Genomic DNA, 10,479 nt, shown 5'->3' on the forward strand with positions numbered 1-10,479 from the left:
AAATAGTTTGAAGCAGATACTTTGATAACTGTGACTGCACAATGAACTGAGACATCATTTCTTTAGGGATTATTAAAGTATTCTGATTCTGACATAGTGTTGAACAGCTTAGTAAATCCTCTCAGTGCTTTAAAAACAGGACAATTCAGAGTTTGAATAAGGGACTGATAAAATGTTTGTTTCTCATCCTAGTTAAAGAAGTTTTAAACAAGGAAGGGAGTTTTAATTAAGTTAAGTTTGAAAAATGGGAGAAACTGATGCATTTATTCCCTCTTAACAGTTTACTGGTACATGCACATGTAATGCTTCATACTGCATAACTGCAGATTAAACAATCAATCAGTGCATGAAATCCAATGTCTTTGAAATCCCCTGCTTTTTTAAAATAAATGTAGTATGTTTGATATGCATATGTAAGTACATATAATAGGAAAATAGTTTTTTGTTCACATTTAAAAATATATATATAATATATTTAGGGCTGAAAAACACATATAAGCTCTATTAACTAAGTCAATTTTACACCCCCTCAAAGTGTCACAATTAAAAGTCATATCTGTGGTCCAGGTATGGACTAGACGCTACATTTGACTGAGATTAGTGAGAGGGTCATGATGTCTCATGCACAATGAAAACAAGCACAAGCTGAACTTCACTAGCTTGGCCCACATCCTCATTTTAGGTTTGACAGCGTTTTAGTAGGTAAAGGTGAATGCTTGGACATGAATTGAGCTGCGGTTTGGGGAAGGCCTCGAAGGGGACTGGCGATGGCTCCCAGGCCTGGCAGATCCCCTAAGAAGGCATCCCCTAGAAGCAGTAGTGTGCGATACGAAGGTCAAAGACATCAACGGAATAATTGGATTTTTTAATTTGACTTATTTATACAGCACCAAGCCACAGTGGCAGATGCCTTGAGACCCTGCAATGATGTCTAGAGGAAAACCCAACCATCATATGACCCCCTATGAGCAAGCACTTTGGCAACAATGGGAAGGAAAATCTTCCTTTTAACAGGAAGAAACCTCCGGCAGAACCAGGCTCAGGGAGGGGCGGCCATCTGCCACGACCGGTTGGGGAGAGAGAAGGAGAAAAGGACAAAGACGAGCGCATGGAGAGCAAACATCGCTCCATGGTGTGGAATGGATGAGCTCAGACAATTCGGAAGGAATGGCAGGAGAAAAGACCAAAAGAAGTTGCAAACAACAGAAATCTTAATGGATGAATGAGGGGAACCCTCGATCGGGTAGCGACGTGGCTCGACTTTGAGCTGAAGCTTTGACAGAGAAGAATGCTGGATTTGAGATTTGAGGTAGGGCTTGGCGGCTCGAAAAGCTTGTGACCTTGTCTTTGAGCAGAAGATGGAGAGGGGGTGCTTAGCTTGTTAATTACTTCAGATAAGGTAGCGATAACGACTGAGCTGATTTCTGAATGAACAGAAGTGACAGCAGCAGCTTTGGAAGAGTTGATGAATTGAACTTCTCCTAAGTTAAATATGCTAAATTACAGTCTTTTTTAGGTTTTGAATTCTTACTTGCAGCAAATGAATGCACTGCAATGAGAAAAATAGTTCTAATACTATGAAAAACTACTCAATATTAGTGAAGTATGATTCATTTGTTTCTTGATTCAGGTTGGCTTATCTTAAAATATAGCCTAATCGATATTAAATCCAAAAAAACTTAAAGACCTTTTTCCTAGAACACTCCTTGGAGGGAGATTTATCTATCTGTCTATCTATAGGTGATTACATTTTTGGCCTTAAACTTGCCTCAGGTAAAGTGTCATTAAGAAAAAAAACAACAAAAAACTTTCATTTGTAAGGCATTATAAGTAAAGCAGTTTCTCAGGACATTGCTAGGCAAATTAGGAACAAATTGTACAAACGTACTACAAAACTAAACAAACTGCAAATGGCCTGATAAAATTCTGCTTGGTATTCACTTATTTTTCAAAAAATGACTTCCACTCAGCTATTGCTTTCTTATATGCACTAGTGGCATCTTGATCATGGATGGCATCAGTGATTACCTCGGTTTGTATGATAGAGAGAACCGTTGCAACACATTTCGGGTATGTTAAGTGCAAGGTGTAGTAATATGCCATCTACACCAACATTCCTTCCCAGAAATCCTCCAAGGGGAGAGTGGTCACTGGTATATTTCCTACAGCAACAATGCTGGTTGTCCCATCAAAAAGCAGCACTGGGGAGGAGAGAGGCCGCTTCTCCAGGTTTAGCATCGCATCTTCACCCGGCTAGAAAAGCACAAAAAAAGGACAAACTCTTCAAGATTTTAAATGAAAGGGTTGCTGTGCACCCAAACAGCTTAAGACACAAAAAGCAATATCAAGAGTTTAGAATGCTCCAACTGATTTACTGTTGGAATAGAAGAAATAAATATAAAATATCTGACTTTCATAAATATGAACTTTTGGAAATGTATTAATTCTGAGCATGAATTTTCTCTAGTTTAGCGGAAACCATCACATGTGGAGAACCCAGCAGGCAGCTAGTGGGCCTTACTGAAACACTTTGCAGACGATTCCTCAAGTCATCGGTACAGGCATGTTTGTTAGCCAGGGTTGCGGGTCTTACTGGTGGTTTTATACACAGTCTGTCCCCCTGCAGGTCATTTTGAGGACCTGGGAAATTGTCATCCAGCGGCAGCTCAGGGTTAGTTGACCTCTTACCCCGACTACATGACACTACTGAGCAATTATGCTCCAAGTGTAGCAAAATTAAAGAGTTTTATTAAAGTAGCTCAACTAAAAGAGACGGACAAGCCGCTATCACCATTTAAGAAAACAAACAAAACTCAGGCGTTGGTCAATAAAGTAAAACGTAAGCCAAAAAGAAAGAGAGCAGCTCACTAGCTGCAAACCACAATAACACAGCTCACTAGCTGTAACCACTCACATGGCACTCTGGCCCAGAGCTCACCTTTCCCTGGGATTAAATACTTTTAATTACTGACGAGAGTCAGCTGTGTAAAAGGGAAAGGTGGTACCTCAGGCAGAAGCGATTGAAGGACACTCCCACACAGGCACCTTCAGGAGGAGGCCCTGCTAGGGCCGTAACAGCAGCATTTTTATCATGTATATTTGTGCTTTTTTTCTCATTTGATTTTTTAAACTATTTCTTTTAACTTTGTTACATATTCTAGTTCTTGAAGGCCTTTATAAATATATGATTTTACTGCTTCTACTTGTATCCCAACTGCAATATGCTTTTGCTCTGCGCTGCCTCTCTGGAGTAGGTTTTGAATAACAATTAAGAAATCCTGAATAAGGAGTAATTTAATCCCTGGTGAATTGAACTTTGACCCACTCTTATTTAGCATGAAAAGCAAAATAATAATATTATTAATAATAATACAAGTAAATGGAGAACAAGTTACAGTGGCTGGTATTGCTAACAGCTGTTCTCACCTTGAGGATATGAAGGAGAGCCTCACTGGCACTTCCCAGTAGTGATGGGATTTCTGGCTCTTTTTAGAGAACCGGCTCTTCAGGTTGTTTTGTTGCTTTAATTAATTTATTATTAACAATAATATAAAATTATGCACAAAAGGAATTACTGATGTAAAAAAAAAGTGGTTTTATTTATATATGTTTATATATACATATATGTGGTGGCCCCTAGAGACAAAACACGTACAAACTCCAAAACACATTTCTAGCTTTAACTGAACTTCCAAAACAGAGCTACCTAGATCACTTAAATTACACAATTGAAAGCATATGTGTATTGTTTGTGTATTTATACACAAGTACTCATATTAAAAAAATGTTCATTTACCTATTACTACTAGTGATGGTGAAATGAAGCCTCATGATGAACTGAAGCTTTCCACCCAATTGGTCGACTCATGGTTCGAAGCATTGTGATGATTCATTTGCTCTACTGCGCCATCAAGTGGACAATTCAAGTGAAGCGGGCTCTGTGATTATAATGATGTGTAAACCTCTAAACTGAATAAATTGTTTTCTTGGTTATTTATCCCGAATGTTGTCTCAGTATGTGTGATACAAAAGAGAAAGTGGAAACTATCAGGACAGAGTTTTGGTATGTTTGTGTAACTGTTAGCCTCAGACAGTCAGTCAATAATATAATTCAGATCATAGATCAGTACATTTGCATATTTTTATAACTATAAAAAGAAAGCTGACACTTTCGAGACTTTATCTAATGTGTAAGCATCACAGCAGATGCCTTAGATTAGAATCAGTGAGCTGTCGGCTTTCAGCCCCGACCGTGTCCGTGCTGTCTGGTGAGAAAGGCGACATCTCACTGATTCTGATTCCTCAGCGCTTTGTGTTTACGTCTTTGTGCAGAATCGGTGTACCTGCTCTCATTTACTGTTTTAGCTGTTTGGTGGTGGTTGAAATGTAGTAATATTTATATTAAAAATTGATTCAGGATTTTAATGAATCGATATCACGTTATCCAAGCTAGAATCGATTTTAATCGATAATCAAAAACCGCTAGTACCTGTGTAATCATGCTTATGTACATCTGGATAATGACACAAACTAGTATTTGGCGCTTCACTTTTTAATAAACTAAAAGACAGAAATCAGATTATAGGATCTTTAGTGTTGTTTATTTATATTATGGTGCTTATCATTTGTGATATTTATTACTGTGTGCATACTTTATTAGGAGAGATAAAATAAAATAAAAAATCTCTTCCTTCCTGGTTCCATCAAAGAAGAAATGCTCAAGTAACTATGTAACACGTACGTAATCCAATTCCACAACACAGTGTGATGGGAAATCAGCTGTGTTTTTCTGTCCATTTTATTTCGAATCTGGCGCGAACCGGTGAACCAGTCCCTGAATCAGTCACGTGGTACGGGCTGCCCGCGAGGCCTCGAACGTCACTGCATACGTAATCAAAGCAAGCCTCGATACGCGCTTCACAGACACGCCCCCGAGATTACCCGACACACGATTCGACGCTTCGACACACAGGACACATCACTAGTTACTACCACGCACCAAATCTGGTCGTTGGTACTTGCTGGCTTGTGTAGCCACTAGGTAACAAAAGCTCAACACTGCGCCCAGCATCCTGGAGCACTTCTGTTGTCTGTTTTTAAGTGCTTCTGAGTTTTTACGTGTTTTGAAGTTTGTACGTGCTTTGTCTCTAGGGGCCACCGTAAATATACTTTTATTTATTCACTCCACATAAAATGTAATAAATAAATCATATAATACAAAAACGAACTATTCACATTTCAACTTTTAACTATTTCAATTTTCAGCTTCTTCCTTTTAAACAAATTTAAAGTGAAACAACACAAAACACTGAAAACCACAACACAAATAAATATAAATTAAAATATGAAAACAAAAAGAACATGCATATTCTCTGTCATATGGGCCTGCATGAATAAACTTTCTGAACCCTTTATCATCTGCAACTAAAAATAGTTGTGGATGATTACTATACCTTTCTAATGTGATGTTGTTGTCCCTGGCTCTCTTTCTCTGTCTCTCCCTCCCGCTCTGTTCCTGTGCTACTGTGAGTGTAACTACCACCCCTCCCGAGTGAAGCGGGAAAAAAGTGTGAGAGAGAGAGAGGGTGAGAGAAAGAAAAAAAAAATCCATGGCTCGCGATAAGGAGCCGGCTCGCGTCATTCACGTCAAAGATCTGGCTCTAAGAGCCATTTCGTTCGCGACCGACACATCGCTAGTGTTTTGGAGTTTGTACATGTTTTGTCTCTAGGGGCCACTGTATATATTTATATATAAACATATATAAATAAAACCACTTTTTTTTACATTAGTAATTCCTTTTCTGCATAATTTTATATTATTGTTAATAATAAATTAATTAAAGCAACAAAACAACCTGAAGATCCGGTTCGTAGCCGAAAGAGCCGGTTCTCTAAAAAGAGCCAGAAATCCCATCACTAACACACACACACACACACACACACACACGTGTGGATATATACATGTACACATGCATACACAAACATACACAAAGCTGTATAAACCAACCATAAATAACCAATCTAAATCTTATATACATAAAATACAGAAATGAAATAAGGTGGAATGAATACTACAGAATGTACATAAGGTGCAGGTGCAGTTGCAGTCTGGCAGAGGGAGCAGTGTGACAGGTCAACTGTTTAGGAGGGAGATGGCGAGGGGAAAGAAACTGATCCTATGTCGGGTGGTCCTGGTTTGCAGGCTTCTGTCCCGTCTACCAGAGGGCAGCAGGTCAAAAAGTCTGTGTCCAGGGTGTGAGGGGTCTGTGATGATTTTCCCTGCCCGTTTCCTGGTTCTTGAGAGGTACAGGTCCTGGATGGAGGGCAGGGGGGCGCCAATGATCCTTTCTGCTGCCCGTAAAGTCCGCTGCAGTCCTGTTCTGTTTAGTGGCTGCTTCGCACCAGACTGTGATGGAGGAGCACAGGGCAGACTCAATGACTGCAGTGTAGAACTAGATTAGGATTGAAAAAACAAAACAATACTGGATTAGGAGCTCCTGTGGAAGACTGTACTTCCCCAGTTGTCTCAGGAAGTACATGATGCCGCCCCCACCACAATGCCTCCCTAGAAAACTGCCTATATTGCCCATATCAAAAACCACCACTGTACAGAACACATCTAAATATAAATGACCATGACAATTTTATTTCTTTAGTACATTTCATTACATTAAAACTCAATGTGCTGAAGACAGAAAATAAAGACACATTTTAAAAAAACAATAAAAACTTGTCAGGTCTGAGGTAATGAGAGGACCCAAACGCAGAACTCTTCCAAATAAAGACAGTGAGTTTATTAACACTGAGAAATAATGAACAATAATGTAACAATCCCAGCACTGAGGCTCCCATGGTGATCTTCCCAAAATCCCACACAGTGCTCGTGTCCGTGGCAGGAATCTTGAAACAGCAACTCCCAGTCTGTACATGACAAACTCTGACCACATCTCCTAGTGAGAGAGTTGATCTGGCAGTCAAAAGTGCAAACACACAGTTTTCACAAGCAAATCCACGACTGTACTGATGAGTAAAGTCAGAGATCCAGCATCAACTGAAGCTCAGCCACACAGTTAAGTAGGGAGGCCGCTAGCAATGACAATCTGCAAGCGTTTTTCCTGCAGTATACAAAAATTGATGTATCTCAAAAATAAAACTATCAAGACATTCAAAATAAATTTCCTGTGGTTGGGAACTATTTTGTGCAACCTTTTTGCATTTACAATTTTGAGGGATATCCTTCTGAAATTTCTCTAACTAGAAATATGTGTAAAAAAAAACAAAAATGATTTTCAATTTTTTTGTAGTTTATTGCACTTTTTGGCAGTATATGTAGTTACAATGGACTTAATGCATACATATTATTAAAATTTGGGATATAACGGTTGTGTTGATGTATAGCAACTTGAAATACTCCCACAAATGGCACTACAGCATATAAATTTATAAAGATAAGCTCTGGCACATTTGGTTCTACAGTAGATCTTAAAGGGTTACGGTTGGAGGTTCCAGGTCATGTCTGATTTCATTAAGCAAATTTAGCATTAGATAGCTTGGTAATTTTAATCTTTTTCAATTGGCCACTCCAAAACACAAGATTGCTGATTATACCTGGTGTTTAGGGCAGCCAAAATGTTCCTTAAAAGCTCCTTAAAAGCTCCTTCCTTAAAGTAATGGGAACGAGACAAAGATTTTACATACGCATTGAAGCCCACAGAAGAATCAACTATTACACCAAGATTTTAAATGCTGGACTTGAAATCTAGAAATCACAGCTGTAACCAGGACCTCATGCTCATGTTTTTCCACCTGCTCTCTTGCTGCACTTTGGCTGTGCTTTAATTTAACACTGGTTGAACTTGTTAACTGACACTGTAACTACACAAAACTATGAGCAACACCTCATGCTGCAGGCTGCAGTACACTCAGAAAATGAATTTTACTGGAAATCCATGTAAACCCACAACATGTCGCTGTATAACTGTTCACATATTATATATTAGAGCTGGTCATCATCCACTATTTTGTTTATTTTATAAACGGTAATAGGGCTGAAAACCAAAAAGCCACATATCAAAACTATCTATAAAAAAATTATTTGATCACTATGACACATTGAATTGTGACATAGTGTTGAACAGCTCAGTAAAACCACTGTACTTTGAAAAACAGAAAAATGTAGAGTGGTAAAATGTTTCTGTTTCTCTTTCTAGTTAAACCAGTTTTTCAGTTAAGTTTAGTTTGAAAAATGGGATAAAACTGACGCATTCATTCCCTCTTGACAGTTTACTGGCACATGTGCATGTAATACTTTGCCATTAATGCATAACTGCAGTTATTACACAATTAATCTGTCATGGTCCCTGTGTCTCTCTGACTGGCTCACTCTTGGCCACATATTTGTTGTTGTTTTTTTTCTCTTTCGCGCGCACTGTCTCCTGTATGCCTGAGCAAAGCTCAGCACTGGGCTCCTGCTCCTGACCCACACACCTGGACTGATTATCCCCGCCTGCCGCTTATTGACCTAGTTTTCTGGTGACTCAGATCATCTCATCGCTGGATCATTGTACAACCTGAGTTTGTGTAGCCTCAGAAAATTCCTTGTCTTATTTCCCCATAAATCTGTAGCTGGTTCTAACTACTTGTCTCTGTACATAGATTCCCTGGACCTGTCCCGGTAACCTTTCATGGATTCCCAAGTTTGGCTGAGTGGTGTGGAGTGAGAATGAGTGGCTGAAGAGGAGCATGGTGTGTGTGGATTTCCTTCCCTTCTTTCCCTCAGAGCCCTTCACCCGCTGCCCTGCACATTTTATATATTTTGCACTTTGGTGATTGTAAATAAACTTTTGAACTTTTATTCTCAAGAGCTTGAGTCTGTGCCTGAGTCCATTCAGTCTGCCTTGACAGACTTCGTGCATAAATCCCATGTCGATTATTTATTTATTTATTTATTAGCCGTCCTGTTTGGTTATTTAGCAATAAGAATTTTTGTCTGAAGGCCAAGAACTATGCCTACCAGATTTACTTTACTAAATAGATCATCACAACCTTGCCATATTGGTCCATTTGATTAACCTTTGTTATTATTATTTTTTCTTTTCTTTTCTTTTCTTTTAAGTTATTACAGACAAGGCAGACATGACAGGGTATAGGACATCAAGAAACAAAGAAAGAATGAAAGAAAGAAAAAAAGGGAGGGAAACAAAAAACACAGGGGAAGAGGGACAGTGAGAGAAGACACCTTAAAAAAAATCAGCTGGATCACCTGTGATGGGTCTGTCTAGCACAGACCCACAGCTGGAACAAGACAATTCTACTACAACAGCAAAAGCAAGATGCAAGTCACCAAAGTTCTTTGTGTTACTTGTGCACGAGGGAGAGAACTGTGACAAGCGTGTTCCTGTCGCTCACCCCAGTCGCTCTCGTCTGCTCCATCGTAACACCGCTCTTTATTGAGGTTACATGAATATGGATAAGTTCATTAACATATGATGTCTTACATAGATATACATCTAAACAAAGAATACCTTGTCTGTGTGTCGTGTAGGTATATGTATGTGTGTATGTGTGTGTGTGTGTGTGTGTGTGTGTGGGGGGGGGGGGGGGGGGGGGGGTCAAGATGTGACCCTGTGAAGACTCCCCGCACCTACTGGTGCCAGGGAGTCCAGCAGTTCACTTAAACAAAAGACTCTTACACTCAAACAGATATACGTGTGTTTGTTATACCATATATCAGCAAGAGAAGATACGACCTCTCTCATGACCCTAGGAGGTGTGTGATCTATGCCAGAACGCTCTGAAGAGGAGTGAACGCACTCCCCTCTTCACGCTACATAGAGTTGTTACAGACCTCCTAGGACAAGACTTTCTTTCAATATGCAAAAAACTATATACTTCTAAGCATAAATGATTATATGTGTCTAAATACAAATGACAATAATAAAATATAAACCCAACAACCTGTTAAAAGAAAGAAAACAAGAAAAAGTAGAGTAACACAATAAACACAACACCACAGCAATATAAGTATAAGTAACAATAACTACTAAATATTGAATGTTATTGTGCAGCACGTAAGACTGACAGCGCACAATATGCCTTGAGGTAGCAGCCAAGAAAGATATAGTTTCTGTCTGTAAACATCCGTGTGTACACCTGTTTGCGTGAGCGCACTTGTATTCAAAAGGTTTTTTCATGTAATGATCTGCTAGAGGGTGTGGGGAGCCCCAACCCCCAGGGCATGAAGCAGGCATGGACAAGATCCAGGCACCAGGCATCCAGAGGCCCCCAGAGTGTAAGAGCCCAAGGAGGACCATCGGAGGGGCAACTGTGCCACCTTTCTATAAAGAGCTGAAGAGAGCCCCAGACGTGGGGGTCAGCCAGCAGCCACGGAGCAGAAGCCATAAACATCCTGTTTATGACGGTTAAAATAAATAACATTCATATAAGAAATAAAATTGTCTTGTGTAAACTGAATGTAGT

The sequence above is a fragment of the Neolamprologus brichardi genome, chromosome 3 (genome assembly GCF_056152115.1).
Source record: "Neolamprologus brichardi isolate AB-2024 chromosome 3, ASM5615211v1, whole genome shotgun sequence".
In the NCBI taxonomy this organism is placed as follows: Eukaryota; Metazoa; Chordata; class Actinopteri; order Cichliformes; family Cichlidae; genus Neolamprologus; species Neolamprologus brichardi.